This window comes from Ambystoma mexicanum, chromosome 9, assembly GCF_040938575.1.
Source record: "Ambystoma mexicanum isolate Mex_15411 chromosome 9, UKY_AmexF1_1, whole genome shotgun sequence".
Lineage (NCBI taxonomy): Eukaryota > Metazoa > Chordata > Amphibia > Caudata > Ambystomatidae > Ambystoma > Ambystoma mexicanum.
Window position 1 is genome coordinate 269,388,811 of NC_090931.1, and position 16,620 is coordinate 269,405,430.

The 16,620-nt window shown below is 45.5% G+C and overlaps 1 protein-coding gene across 1 annotated transcript in view; it reads right to left on the reverse strand.

The window, feature by feature from the left end:
* KSR1 (kinase suppressor of ras 1) overlaps window positions 1-16,620 on the reverse strand; it is a 736,034-nt gene that overhangs the window by 374,948 nt on the left and 344,466 nt on the right. The window lies entirely within an intron of this gene.

Consider the following 16,620-nt stretch of genomic DNA (forward strand, 5'->3'; position numbering starts at 1 on the left):
AGAAATTAATATTTCCTTAATACACAATCCAGTATACTATACATTTAGCATTATCTCTGTGTGAGTTGAGGTTTCGTTTGTAGAATGATGGACTTTGCTATGGGGAAACATTCGAGTTGGACAGTGCTGGCATTCCCACCCATTGTAGAATGTATATTGTGTTACCTTTGGACAGAGTGTGTTAGTGCTTTAAATGTTGTCATGCCTAACGTGTGTAGACTACATTTTGTTGCAGCTAGTATGATATGATAGGTTATTTAAAATACCCAGAGGTTTTTAAGCGCAGACCCGGGGATCGAACCCATGTTGCTCTGTATCTTTTGCTTCCAAGGCGAGCATGTTGCCCCCGACCTATCCTCCCGAGACAACAATAGCTACTTTTAAAATGTGTTTTTCTGGTGATTAGATTGAATATATGGAAGGAAGCGAGTAATATAAATACAGTGTATAATGATGGCATTACTACACTTCAGAGCTCACTACTAACCAGAACTAGCTTTTGATGATGAGGATGATGAGACGAATGCTAGAGTTTAATAAAACAGCATCTTTGCAAGCCATTGCAAGTGATTATATTGTGGGGAAGGATTCCAATCATTGAAATTCAACTTCTGCTCTACAAGTGTAGAACCAAATAGTCCTTTGCATGGGAGCGAGTACGAGAATGAGATGATTGGGTGAATAAAACACCCCAATCCGTATGCAAAAGAAGGCTATTGCAAGTCACCTCTTGAGTTCTGAGCCCTTAATAAAGGAACTCACTCTTTGATCTCATCTCTTAACATGGTGACAGGACTTCCCAACAATCATCTCCACTCCTGAATACTCTCAGCCCAGCATCACTACTGACTATGGCAGACCCCCACCACTGGAAGGCACGGGGCAAATAGATACAATACAAAAGAGAGGCTCCCTCCAGGAATTGCTTTATAACCGAAATACATTCAAATCATTGTATTGGTGCTCCTGTTTCCGATGTGCTGGGCAACATTTTGCTAAGACCCGTTCGAATTTTCAAAATCAGGAATTCTGGCAACACATCTATATATTGACCAAGGCTTCCGATTGCTTTTTGCCTTGCATGCTGCACGCATTTATTACTGTAGAGTATAATCTCTTCACTTCATTTAGTTTGCAAAAAAGACAAACATCTATAGTAAAAAGCGTTTACTCAGTGTGACAACATAAAACTGCTTGTATATCATTACAGACAAAAAAAACGACAATTTGTCTGATGATTCACAGAAACCAAGTCTACGTATAGTAGTAGAGTCATGTTCAGTATGACTGCACAGCCTTGCAGAAATATCCACTGCTGATTGTGTTAGGCTATACGCTTCGACGGATATGTGACTTGACTCTACCAAAGGAAACCCCTAAAGACTTGGCTCAATGGCATCACTATGATTGTAGCTGATCCCTAAAATCTTATTCCAACACCAAGGGGACACCCTGTTCCCTTTTAAAGCCAACCCTCTGTGCCACCCCCACAGTTATATGCTCTCCACTAACTGTAAATGTTAACTATTCCTGGCTACCTTAACTGTTATGTTGCAAGGGGTGTTCCCATCTCCAGCCTACAAACGTCTGTTGTGTTATATTAAGACCACCCTTAACCTGGGGAGATTCTTCCCCACCCCCAATCAAGGAGCCCTGCCATACTTGCTTACTTTTTTTGCGCTGGCCTTACTGAAGGCTCATATAGAGTTGCACAAATCTCCCCCTCCACCCCCCCTGTGCACAGTGAGCCAAGAACCAGGCCGGGATATAGGAAATATATTTTTATTTATTTGGATGATGTCCAATAGAGATCACACTAAAACGACACATGCCACCTTCTTTGTGGCTCACAAACTTCTTGTTACACAAATAAAGCACACAAGTTGGTTGGGCAAAACACAAATCCCAATACTTTACACAGATTTCATATCAAGAAAAAAATCAAACTGGTCAATGAACAGCAGCAATTTATGCATGTAGTACTGTGCAATTTCAATTTTCCCGCACACTTAAAAGGCTAGCATTTTGGCTTATAGATTGGTAAAAATGCAAATGGCAATGATGATTTCACCCACGCTTTTGGTTTAAAATAAAGACCCCCCCCCTCACATAAAGGTCTGTGTTGGGGAAGCTGGAGAGTAAACACTGGGATGATTAAAGAATGTTCGATTTTCAGCCCCCTCACACTGTAAAGGGAAAGGATTGTTGCACTCCAAGCACCGCGGAGACCAGGATAACACTTGTGGAGGTGTTTCTTCACAACGCAATCTACTGCTCTCGACTCTGCTGCATTTGCCTGGAGGCAATCCATTCTGCAGCAACTGCTGGCAACCCTCCTACATTCTCAGCGGTTAAAAACACAACTCGAGCGCATCAGCGCGCAAATCAAGTGTGGGCTGAGTGGCTTGTGTGGCTGGAATTTTGTTGTTTCTCCAAGTGCCCCTGAGCCCAGGAAAACACTTGTGGTGGAGTTTTTTCACACTGATCTCCTGCTCTTGACTCTGCGTCAAGTGTGCGCCGAGTGTCTTGTCTGGTGCTCTGGTGGGCGAGGGAAGAGGGGGTTTCTTTTTTCTGCCTCCCCCTCAACACACGTGTTACAACCTTCTGCAGTATGCAAAGGCAAGAACATCATTCTCTTCTACTGTTTACAGAAATGACGCAAAAAGCGACTTTGCGTAGTGCTGCTGGATACAAGAAGCATCATTCCATGAGAAGTCAAACTAAACACGATCTGGTTAACACCACACATACCTTACCTTATCGAGCGGAATTTACAGCCTTTTTTGGGACTAAACTCTCTTCTGCCATCCGCCATTCATCTATATCATTGGATGAGGAACATGAACAATCCCTATCTCAGGCCATTTATAACAACAGTTCTTTGCTGAAGCTCGTAGTAAATCTGAAATGGGCATCTATGAACCGATTTTGCCTGAAATAAATAATTTGGAGGACGCCATTGATATCAATTTATCCAATACACCGGATATGGCGTTTTTTGCTGATCCCGCCAGCAGCGCTGAGTCCATCAGTGACAGCAAGGCTTCCAATCTTAGTAATACATCCAGGAGAGATCAGGGTGGCTCTAAGGGTTACCTCGCTGCATTGGAGATTAAGATTGACGTTCAATCCTCAACATTGGATTTAATAATGGAGGAACAGCATGCTAGCAAAGCAAAGCATAAATTGATCGATGATCTTTCATCTCATACAAAAACTACTGAGCAGCGAACTACAAATGATATGTTGAGGAAATTTGGGGCCACCATCAGCCCGCCATGCTGTTCAGCAAAGAGGCTGATTGAAAAGAAAGGTCAAAAGGAAATAAAACCATAATTGCTACCCAAGAGGAATAAGAAAACGTCCTCTGTGGGTTGGGATTTTGCGCAAGTGCACATTCCTCCCACCTACGGAACTAAAAAATGTTCTCAAGAATAAGCGTCAACTACAGATTCCATACTTGCCACCCGTAACACAAAATTCTGTGGCTACAAAAACTAAGACAAATCAAAATGAAGCTCAAGGAGTGAAGAGCGACTGCTGTTGTAAGGGCACTTGGATTCAAAAATGCACTCCCACGTCACTATCCTTCAGGCATATCGGCACGGCCCTCTGAAAATAGGGGGTAAACGACAGCTTGAAAATTTGCAATCCAAGGAAGTCCACACTGAAAAAAGAGCATATAATTAGGGGAGTCGATGTACCTTCACTTGATCTGTCCATTTCTGTAGTTAGATCTGAAAAGAGTGAACAGGCGAAGACGTTAACAAATCATACGCATCCACAGTCTGCAGAACCTAACATCTTACCAATAATACATCCCAAGACAAGGGAACGTGGATTATTTTGGAAGAGAATGCTCCAACAACGTATACTCCCTTCCTAAATAGGTCAACTCTTTTGTCCATTTTCAAACAACTGCTATATTTGGATGTGATACAATCAATGGACATATTCAAAATTGAGCTAGCTCTATGGAATAGCACCACAAACTGGGCACTGGTTGAGTTTGCGTCCCCTTTAATGGTGGCTCTTTTGAAAACCCATGCAGAGCTCTTGTTGCAAGCAGGATGCGCCCTGATTGCTTGTAGAAAAATGCAAGGCCCCACCCAACGTGAAGATAAACAAGTACCTGCATGGGATAGACCAATCACCATGCAAACCTCTGAGCATGCTGTGCTGAGAGCCATGCAAAATCAAAGTACTCAGCACGTGAGCCCTCACGATGGGGCAAATTGACCAAATGAATCAACATCTCCTTTACGTTGGCTATCCTGGAATACACAGGGTTTCCAATCTTTTTTGGTGCACACAGAGGGTCAAAGATTGCTGGAGGACGCCGACATATTCGTTTTACAAGAGACATGGTGTACTAAATCCATTTTAATTTATGGCTACCAAATATTGTCCAATAATGCTAACCCCTCCTCTAAGAAGGGCAGGGCCAGTGGTGGTCTAGCCATTGGAGCAAAAGCTCATATAAAACCGACCCTATTCCCAAACGTGAAGAATTCCGCTAATGTCTTAATGGGAATGCTGCAATTTCCTTTGTCTCAATTTGAGGACATTTTTATCATGAATATGTATGACCCTCCAGGCGGTGCTCAAACCAGTATCACACAGAATGTTCTGATAAATACCATTTCTTACTGGCTTGGGAGAACACCAAACAGTCATATTATATTAGCGGGTGACTTTAACAAAATGGCCTTACATCTGTCTGATAACTGCTCTATTAGGAGTCATAATTCCTGGCTTAAAATCAGAGTTCTACGACCTAAAGGTCCTGGGTTTGTCACCTACATGCGACCATAAATCCCAATACTCCTGGTGTAATGGAATTGTAAAATCATTTATTGACTATGCGATAGCCAATCTGGAGTGAAGTGCCCTGTGTAGTTCTATTACTATAATTCATGAGAAATTAAGTGATCATGTGGCCTATGTTGGAACATGAAGCTAAAATTAATTCCCCCGTTTGTAGGAAAATGTTCCATGGTGGCGACAAATTGCGCGGGAAATAGACTCTGATGGGATACGAGGAACATCAAAACTATAAATGGGATCATAAACCTAAATGTATCTGGTCTCGTGGCTGCTTTCATTGAAGCCGAGTGGCACCTGGGAAAAATGGTTGTCGCTGAGATGCTATTGCCTGCTAACGTGACGTGGAGAACCAGAATGAATAACATCATCAAATTCAAATCCCTTTGATTACGCCATCTCGGAAAGAAAGAAATTATATTGTAGAGTAATCATGGTTGTTAGAACTAATGCCAGTATGGATCCCTAGTAAAGACAAAAAATGCTAACAAATATGTCCACCCAATATAGAAACTGGCAAAAATTGCATCATCAATAAGAGAAACAAACTGGCTGAAATTATTTCAATGCCTAAAAACGGACACAATTCAGGCAAATGTTGGCGATATTACAACAATTTTCAGATGTCCCTCACACCGATAGAAATTAACCCCATATCCCAGGTGGTATGGTTATCATACATTCATCTGCTATATTCCATTCCAGCAAATTCAGCTATGGAATTTAGGCTGGTTCGTCTTTCAGAGTCTTAGGGGCTGATTCATGGAATTTGTGCGCCAAAAAACAGGGATTTGTGCGCCATTCTGCCACTCAAATCGCCATTTGTTTAACAGGGATTTGCGGGCAGAATGGCGCACAAATCCCCGTTTTTTCGGCGCACAAATTCCATGTATCAGCCCCATAATATTGAGGCAGTGCAACAGGGCCTACCTGCAGCTGAAATTAAGGATTCAATTGGAAATTCTAAAGCATTGCGTGCCCCAAGCCGCGATTTAATTCTGAATATGGTATTTAAGGATGATCCAATTCTGTGGGCGAGGGTAAACGAGGTATTCTTCAATCACATTATTCGAACCGGTAACATACCAGACAGTTGGCGGAGATCCATGCTGGTTCCAATCTTTAAGAAAGGAAATAGACTGGAGCCATCGAACTATCGCCTTCTGGACTCCAGTCAGAAACTGTTTGCAAACATACTTTTGGAGCAGCTTGCCAGCTGGTTGGAGGAGAAGAACATCTTGAGCATTTTCCAAACGGGTTTTAGAAAGAGGTATAATATGACTACTAACATCACCACTCTACAGTTTCTTACAGATCTAAGTACTAAGGGGAAGGGCAAATTATATTGTTGCTATGTGGACTTTTCCAAGGCCTTTGATCTGGTCTCAAGACCTAAACTATGGGCTATATTGAAAAAATGGGGAATAGATCCACAATTGTTATATTTTATACAATCACTTTATACAAATACATCAATCTCAATTGGTCTTCACTCCGAGGGTCATCATTCAGAATTTACATCTGCAAGTCCGGGACTTAAGCAGGGCTGTGTACTGGGCCCCATCCAGTATAATGTTTACACAGCGGATATGGAACCTGCTCTTAAGTCCACACGTAATTTTCCACCAAGGATAAACAGCATTAAAGTAGTCAGCATGTCATATGCCAAGGATATTATCCTATTTGACCAGACTCAAACTGGCTTGCAGAGAACATTTGAATGCATGATCCAACTATGCCAGGGAAAATGAAATGGTCATAAATAAAACAAAGACCAGTACGATGTGCTTAGGGGGTCCTCACAGAGCTGTAGAGAAACTTAAATGGCAGATGGAAAACACTGTGTTGGAAAATGCTCAAGAGGTATATCTAAGTTTTCCCAAAACAACTAGACCATCTCCGTCTTATTACAAAGCTTTTATACATGCGAAGATCTGGAACCGATGGCTGGTGATCAAAAATAATATTGAGCACCGAGGGGGACGGAATATTCAGGGCTTTGTTGAGATTTATAAGATTAGCATTGTTCCTTCTATATTATATGCCCTTGAAGTTTCACCGGCAGTACACGTAATTTGGTTGGAAAAACTGGGGGCAAAATTATTACAGTCAATCATTAACCTCCCTGAAGGAATGACAGTGGAAGCTTTGAGACTGGAATATGGTCTTCAATCCCTGTGTTCAATGTCGTCTGTTAAAAAAGTGCTGTTATTTGCCAAACTGCATAAAAATGATTGCAGTTCTAATGACTTGTTGAAATTGCTGGGTCAAAAGAAGCATGCAGACTGTCAAAATCATTTCATCATGGACCTTCGAACCTTCACTAAAAAGTATTTGTCTGATTTGGATTTACAATTGGAAGAGTTAGAAAGTCATCCAGATTATGAAAAAGTAATTAAAAGCAAAACACGGCAAATGGACCTAGCTATTAGCATTGACAAATTACATAACCTTAAAAGATACAGTGAATATTTGCTCCAAAGTTTCTAGGCTGGACCACCTCATAGACACCTAACCAAATGGCCTAGCCCAGATCTGAGGCGTTTCACAATGCAACTTCGCCTCAATATCTTGCAGACCAAATCTTTTACTAGCCATTGGAAAAATGCTATAATTCAAGACAAATTATGTAGGTGCTGTAAATTGGAGGTTGAGACCAGCAGACATATACTAACTTCCTGCCCGGTACTGAAGAAATACTGTAGAAGGGGGTGTGGGAGATTTGTCAATTCAGTTGAAAATGCAAGTGGGGATCAGTTTTAGGCTACAATGGTGGGGGTGCAATCAGTGGTGATAAACTCAGCAGCTTTCTCTATTTGGAAGCTAGTCACGAACAGAAAAATAGATGGCTAAGTACACAACGTATTATTTATTACCCAAAGATGATTAAATGTTAAAATTGATTCTATGATTTTATTAGTGTGATTAATGAGATCGCTTACGGTTTTGTATGTCCGAAGAAGGTGTTTATATTGGCTTTTACAGTGAGTTGCAAATCACTTGTGGTGCACCCAAAATACAGTGCTTTTTACTACATTAAGGGATCCATAGAAACACTCTACAGTAGAAGGATACTAGAAGCTCAGCTGGTTTTGAGACCGTTGCTGAGATGTCAATTATTAAAAACTGTTTGTTAATCATATGACTTTTTTCAATTCCTTGTAAAAAAACAAGTGTTATAAAATGTGTTTGACCAGGGGAAGGGTTGGGCTGGTCGCTTGCTTATATTCAGGGCAGAGGTGGGGTTATTTTTGCCCCTGTAAGGAAAAACAAAAAGTTGTCATTCGTGATCCCAGCGTTTAATTTCCTTACAACTGCTGTCGGCACAACAGAAGCGTTTAATTGTGATTAAGCAGTTTGACAAGCCTATAACATCTTTATAAATATAACCTGTGATAAAACGCCAAGGACGCAGCACACAAATTACAGAGTATTTGTGTGGTAGTCTGACAAAAAAGAAAGACATTTCAAGGGAAACTAGTGAATGCAAGTTTAAAAACAGCATTTTTGAGTTTGGAAATGACTTTTGTGTGAAAGTGGAAGGTGCACATTTGGAAAATAATAGTGTTCCCAGCATGTAGAAAGCCTGCCTTTTCCCCCCACCCCAGCGATAATAACAGCCCATTGCTTCCCGTGGTGTCCCTTTCAGGTCAGAAAGAAACAGGCTGTGCAAACAAGGCCTGCAAACGCGCGAATGACACGTGAGGAAAGGAGCACAGAGCAGATGGATCACTGACCCCCCAGCTTCCCTCGCGAAGCTGCGGGCTCGGAAAAGCCTTGCCAGGGATGAGGCAGGCCGGGTCCGAGACCCGGCCAGACATCTGATGCCGGATTTCGGACCCGGCAAGAGCCGGCCCATTGACCAGCACTGAACGCATGCATATAAATGCGGAAGTAAATTGTGCATTTTACTTTCTATAAGGCTCAGTGAGATGTTGGATTATAGAAACAAAAAGGGGTTTACAGGGGCGTGGGGGGTCAAAGGAGGCATCACAGAGTCACCAGAGGTCGCATGCACCACCCATGAGGTCTCCCATGCTACCCCTGTGGTCTCCCTTGCTACCCCTAACATTTTGTTTATTTATTTTTGACTTTTTTTTTAATGGAAGCTCCTGAGCTGCGGCCAGCGTCCTGTGGCTCTTTGTTTCTGAGTGCCTGGCTTTCTTGTTCAGCCCTCAGGGGGTTCCACAAGTGTAACACTGAGTAGTGACCCTAAATAAGAAAGAATAGGAATAATAAATAGTCTTTCTGGAATTCTATACAATAATTGCTAGACTCATTAAAGGTTTATTTCAGGCACACTTTAGGGGGCAAGTCACTGATTTAGTCTGTTCTTAAAAACACATCAACTCAGCCTTTCATCCTTCTGAGGTTGATAAGAGTACCAACACAGGTTGGTTGATATTGTTGGTCTATATAAAGCGCTTAAGAGCAAGTGCTATATAATAATACATCATTACCATTTGGCCTTGGACGTCTGATTGCATTCAAAGTAATTTGGGAATATGGGCGTATACACACACCGATATTAACAATGCATATGGCGACCCATTCTTGTGTTAAATGTATATCACATTATAGTGATATCGTAACCAGATTTTTCGTGGTGTACTTAGGAACAATGCTATGTGATGCCACTTCCTGTTATTTCAAGGGGTGAAAGGTTGCGTTCCATCGCTTCCCGTGATGTCACTTCGGGGTGGGGTCAAATGACATCACTTCCTGTCATTTGATCAGCGGTCAAGGGTCGTGGGATAGCTCTAACGTTACCCCTGACATTTTGGTGAAATTACGTCCCTGGGGCAAATGCTCTCTTACTTCAGTAGCAACAGGGCAGGAACTACACTTCCTTCTTAGAGACGTTTTCACTCTTCAGCTTCCGGCTGCGATTCCCAAAGAGACTGCACGCATTGTCAACACTGCAGGAGATGCAAAACGATTCGCTTTTGAGGCGTGCACATAAGCTGCAATGTTGCTGCTGCATGACTGGTCAGTATCAGGGATCCAGCTGCAATGTTGCTACTGCATGACTGGTCAGTATTGGGGATCCAGCTGCAATGCTGAATTCCCTAAAGCTGAGTGACAGTCCCCAAAGACGAATGCTGCAAGGTAGCAAAGGAGGTAAAGAGTCTTCACGCCCAAGCGTGCAACGCGAATAGTCAGGAGCCTGGCATACAGGTCTCCCGTTTGTCTAACTGGCATTCATTGGTAGGATGAATGCAACGCCAAAATCGGAATGGCTCGTCGAGCTCTTGATTACAATAGGCGCCTATGGAATAGCTAGATCCATTCACATATGTACAAGCTTTGCTCTGTGCAGAGCTACAGAAAATAACGCTCTGGGCTTGGGCATAGAATGGCAGACAGGGTCCTCCCTATGCCACCATATTGGCAACTCGATCTACACGTGCAATGTAGGCAACATGTCTGCCCAATACTGGGAGCAGGAAAGCAGCGATGACGGGGGCCTGCTTGAGCGGTAACTCGCACCACAGTGTCTGCTCTATACTGGGAACAGGAGAGCAGCGATGATGGGTGCCTGCTTGAGCAGATGACGGTGCCTGCTTGAGCGATAACTCGTACCACATTGTCTGCTCTATACTGGGAGCAGGAGATCAGCGATGAAGGGTGCCTGCTTGAGTGGATGACGGGTGCCTGCTTGAGTGGTAACTTGCACCACAGTGTGCAATGTAGGCAACATGTCTGCTCTATACTGGGAGCAGGAGAGCAGCGATGACGGGTGCCTGCTTGAGCAGATGACGGGTGCCTGCTTGAGCGGTAACTCGCACCACAGTGTTCAGTGTAGGCAACACGTCTGCTCTATACTGGGAGCAGGAAAGCAGCGATGACGGGGGCCTGCTTGAGCGGTAACTCGCACCACAGTGTCTGCTCTATACTGGGAACAGGAGAGCAGCGATGAAGGGTGCCTGCTTGAGCAGATGACGGTGCCTGCTTGAGCGATAACTCGTACCACATTGTCTGCTCTATACTGGGAGCAGGTGAGCAGCGATGAAGGGTGCCTGCTTGAGCGGATGACGGGTGCCTGCTTGAGCGGATGACGGGTGCCTGCTTGAGCGGTAAATCGCACCACAGTGTGCAATGTAGGCAACATGTCTGCTCTATACTGGGAGCAGGAGAGCAGCGATGACGTGTGCCTGCTTGAGCAGATGACGGGTGCCTGCTTGAGCGGTAACTCGCACCACAGTGTTCAGTGTAGGCAACACGTCTGCTCTATACTGGGAGCAGGAGAGCTGGGAGGACGGGTCCCTGCTTGAGTGGCAACTCGCACCACAGTGTGCAATGTAGGCAACATGTCTGCTCTATACTGGGAGCAGGAGAGCAGCGATGACGGGTGCCTGCTTGAGCGGATGACGGGTGCCTGCTTGAGCGGATGATGGGTGCCTGCTTGAGCGGTAACTTGCACCAGAGTGTGCAATGTAGGCAACACGTCTGCTCTATACTGGGAGCAGGAGAGCAGCGATGACGGGTGCCTGCTTGAGCGGTAACTCGCACCAGAGTGTGCAATGTAGGCAACGTGTCTGCTCTATACTGGGAGCAGGAGAGCAGCGGTGACGTGTGCCTGCTTGAGCGGTAACTCACACCACAGTGTCTGCTCTATACTGGGAGCAGGAGATCAGGGATGACGGGTGACTGCTTGAGCAGTAACACGCACCACAGTGTGCAATGTAGGCAACATGTCTGCTCTATACTGGGAGCAGGAGAGCAGCGATGACGGGTGCCTGCTTGAGCGGATGACGGGTGCCTGCTTGAGCGGTAACTCGCACCACAGTGTGCAATGTAGGCAACACGTCTGCCCTATACTGGGAGCAGGAGAGCAGGGGTGACGGGTGCCTGCTTGAGCAGTAACTCGCACCACAGTGTGCAATGTAGGCAACATTTCTGCTCTATACTGAGATCATGAGAGCAGGGGTGACGGGTGCCTGCTTGAGCAGTAACTTGCACCACAGTGTGCAATGTAGGCAACACGTCTGCCCTATACTGGGAGCAGGCGAGCAGGGGTGACGGGTGCCTGCTTGAGCAGTAACTTGCACCACAGTGTGCAATGTAGGCAACATGTCTGCCCTATACTGGGAGCAGGAGAGCAGGGGTGACGGGTGCCTGCTTGAGCAGTAACTTGCACCACAGTGTGCAATGTAGGCAACATGTCTGCCCTATACTGGGAGCAGGAGAGCAGGGGTGACGGGTGCCTGCTTGAGCGGTAACTCGCACCTGGTCGCCTTCATTCACCCGGGACAACCACAGTTCCCAGAGCAGAGAGTGGGGTGACAGCCTGATGATTTCTTAGGGTGGGTGATGGATATATAGGGGAAAGTGAGTCCTGTACCCACTTTTACAATGGCAGATGCATTTCATTATCCATCTTTAGCTTTGCTCAATTTCTGATGAAAAACGTCGACTCGGGTTCCATTTACTGTAGCTCTCTCTGGATGCTGCATGTGGCAAAAGAATGGTGCTTCACTTATTCACCTTGGAAAAAGTGAAGGGCAAAGTCGGCCGTGCTGGGTCTCGAACCTGCAACAGCCGGTTTGCCAGAGATATCCGAAGTGAACAGTTGCCGGCGCATTACAGGCTGTTGGAGTGCTGACTGTGCAGTGTTATGGGAGAGGGGGTTGGGGAATGTGTCTCATCAGTGTTAAGTAAACATGGTGAATATTACTGATCTAGATCACCCGCTCCCCATAAAAACACCAATTCATTCAGAAGCAGAACCCCTATGATTTCTATGTGCAGCTGATATAAGATAGCCTAAAAAAGACAGCTCAGTGCATTAATGCACCTGTTGCAGTGAACAGTTAGCTCTCTGGCATACCCAAAGTTGAATTGGGGTGAGGGTGTGTGTGTTGACTGTGGGCCATTGTTAATATAGGTTCATCTTAATGAGCTAGTTTCAAGTATTCTTTCTTGTGGACGGCTTTTATGGCGTTTAGAGGTCGGTTTTGCTCTTGCTAAATAGAAGCCATTAGGAAGCACGAGTCATCCAAGCAATGCATTAGTGTGTTCCTTGGAGCATGGGTGTTACGTGTTACATGTGCATTTGTCCAATAAACTAGCAATGTCCAAATAACCCCATCAAATACTAGTAAATGCGTTTGGCAGCTGTCCATACTGGTTTATATGTCCTGCAATTTACAGACCTCTTTTTATTCGGGGGAGGATTGTGACTAATCATAACCGCAGAGTCCAACTTCAATTATTCGCTTAAAAGCGTTTCTTACTGAATCATTATAAAGCATGTTTAACATTTGAAAGTGTGGACATTATGATGTTCCCATAATTCTCTCTGCTTTTTATGCAAATCGCCAGGACTGGTTTCTATGAAGAGATACTGTGTTGCGCAACCTGATCGGGGGCCACACCACTCAAAAATGTAATACATGTAGATAACTGCTCGGGTTGCTTCTCTGATACTAAGGATGGCAGGTCACATTTAAAGTGTGGTTGTGTTTGCAGTGTGTATATGTGGCCAGAAAAATCCCAAAAGATGTGTATCGAGTGTTACTTCCTCCCTCTCGCGCTACCACCTGCTGAGCCTACTCGTTCAAAAGGGTTTCTTGCTTTAGTACCCTCAGACATGGTTCAAATTTTAAATTGGATGTTTTATGTTCCCATAATGCTATTTGCTTTCAGGCAAATTGCCAGACTTGTGTTCTATTAAGACATACCGTGGTGCGTGGCCTGGTCCATGCCCCCGGCCCACTCCCTCATCCCAACAGCCCCCACCCTCCTCCCCATTCAGGAGGAGCAGTGGCGTTGCTAGGTGGGGGACTGGGGGGCCAGTGCCCCCACTATGAAATCCTGAGCCACCCGTTCTGCCCGCCCCCCCTACCTAAGGCAAGCAGTGACCACGTTTTCTGTTCGTGGTGTTATTTGCGACACTCACTAAGGCAAATGTCTGCTCGTCACACTGCACATACTCTCCTTTCTCTCAAAAGCTAGCAGTGATCTTGGTATGCATTCTGGCATAGGTATGAACATGAGTACGAGCCACTTCTCAGGTGGTCCTGCCCGGCTTCTGCACAGCGACCTCCCATCAGAATGTAGAGCAGGAAACTGCTAATGATGGGCCATTAGTCAGTGAATGGTTTCCTGCCTGCATTCTGATGGGAGGGGAGGTGCAGTGGGGTGTGGGTAGTTGGTGTGCACAAACGCCTCTCTGCAGGAGTGCTTGTGACGTCACACATTACCTTTCATAGGCGGCCCCCCACTTTTGTCCGAGCCCCCCCCCCCTTACTTTTGTCTGTGGCCCCCTCTGTGCCCCTCCTACATTTGATTCCCGGCGACGCCAATGAGGAGGAGACGTTGCCCCCAGTAAAGTTTTCCCATTTTTGGCACTGAACATACAGAGAAAGTTGCAAATAATGCCCTGCTCATTGCCTCTGCCAGCCACCTCCTTCTGCCCATATGTCATGCCCACGAGGGGGGCATTACAAACATGACTTTAGTACTTCGCCTCCAAACGGAATTGTTGATAATGCCTTATACTAGACTCTACCCAAAATTCCATCATCTCAGACTGCATCCCCTTTGCCAATAACAAACACACAGGAGCGCGTACACTCAACTCCCCAGCATAGGGCAATTAATCCTGTGTCCCTGGGCACCCTCATGACTGAAATATGCACCAGATCTAAGAAAGAAAATAGCAGCGCAAATTACTCAAGGCAGATTCACAGAGCCTTGGGCTGTTAGTGGCACCTAAAGGCAGATTCACAGAGCCTTGGGCTATTAGTGGCACCTACAGGCAGATTCACAAGGCCCTGGGCTATTAGTGGCACCTAAAGGCAGATTCACAAGGCCCTGGGCTATTAGTGGCACCTACAGGCAGATTCACAAGGCCCTGGGCTATTAGTGCCGCCTAAAGGCAGATTCACAGAGCCTTGTGCTATTAGTGGCACCTAAAGGCAGATTCACAAGGCCCTGGGCTATTAGTGGCACCTAAAGGCAGATGCACAGAGCATTGGGCTATTAGTGGCACCTAAAGGCCGATTCACAAAGCCTTGAGCTATTAGTGGCACCTAAAGGCAGATGCACAGAGCCTTGGGCTATTAGTGGCACCTAAAGGCAGATTCACAAGGCCCTGGGCTATTAGTGGCACCTAAAGGCAGATGCACAGAGCCTTGGGCTATTAGTGGCACCTAAAGGCAGATGCACAGAGCCTTGGGCTATTAGTGGCACCTAAAGGCAGATTCACAAGGCCCTGGGCTATTAGTGGCACCTAAAGGCTGATTCACAAAGCCATGGGCTATTAGTGGCACATAAAGGCAGATTCGCAGATCCATGGGCTATTAGTGGCACCTAAAGGCAGATTCACAGAGCCTTGGGCTATTAGTGGGGGCACCAAATGGAAGATTCACAGAGCCTTGGGCTATTAGTGGCACCTAAAGGCAGATTCACAGAGCCTTGGGCTATTAGTGGCACATCAAGGCAGATTCACAGAGCCTTGGGCTATTAGTGGCACCTAAAGGCAGATACACAAAGCCATGGGCTATTAGTGGCACCTAAAGGCAGATTCACAGAGCCATGGGCTATTAGTGGCACCTAAAGGCAGATACACAAAGCCATGGGCTATTAGTGGCACCAAATAGCAGATTCACAGAGCCTTGGGCTGTTAGTGGCACCAAATGGAAGATTCACAGAGCCTTGGGCTATTAGTGGCACATAAAGGCAGATTCACAGAGCCATGGGCTATTAGTGGCACCTAAAGGCAGATTCACAAAGCCATTGGCTATTAGTGGCACATAAAGGCAGATTCACAGAGCCTTGGGCTATTAGTGGCACATAAAGGCAGATTCACAGAGCCTTGAGCAATCAGTGGCACCTAAAGGCTGATTCACAGAGCCTTGGGCTGTTAGTGGAACCAAATGGCAGATTCACAGAGCCTTGGGCTGTTAGTGGCACCAAATGGCAGATTGACAGAGCCCTTGGGCTATTAGTGGAACATATAGGCAGATTCACAAAGCCTTGGGCTATTAGTGGCACCTAAAGGCAGATTCACAGAGCCTTGGGCTATTAGTGGCACCTAAAGGCAGATTCACAGAGCCATGGGCTATTAGTGGCACATAAAGGCAGATTCGCAGAGCCTTGGGCTATTAGTGGCACCTAAAGGCAGATACACAAAGCCATGGGCTATTAGTGGCACCTAAAGGCTGATTCACAGAGCCTTGGGCTGTTAGTGGCGGCACCAAATGGAAGATTCACAGAGCCTTGGGCTATTAGTGGCACCTAAAGGCAGATTCACAAAGCCATGGGCTATTAGTGGCACCTAAAGGCAGATTCACAGAGCCTTGGGCTATTAGTGGCACCTAAAGGCAGATTCACAGAGCCATGGGCTATTAGTGGCACATAAAGGCAGATTCACAGAGCCTTGGGCTATTAGTGGCACCTAAAGGCAGATTCACAAAGATTTGAGGAATTTGTACTTGTGAATCGAAAGCATTTTACGCGTCTATAAATTGCACATCTTACTTGGGTGCAAATGTTGCATTACTTTTGCGAATACGCTCCAACGTGCCCTCTCAAACCAACAAGCACCCAGGCCAGAACGTGAGAATAATTTTGGACCCCTGAACACCCTGGCCATGGGCAGTGACCTTTGCTTTTCCCGGGAGGGGCGTTATTGGTAGAGAGTGGGGGGGCGCAAAAAAAGGGCCATTGGGTTTACTCTAAGGGGACTTCATGACTTGTGTTGTCGTTATGCAATAGACATTAGATTTAGAAAAATAAACAACACCGCCCCAAGCCAGTCCCTTCCCACCAGAAACCACCGAGCAGCAC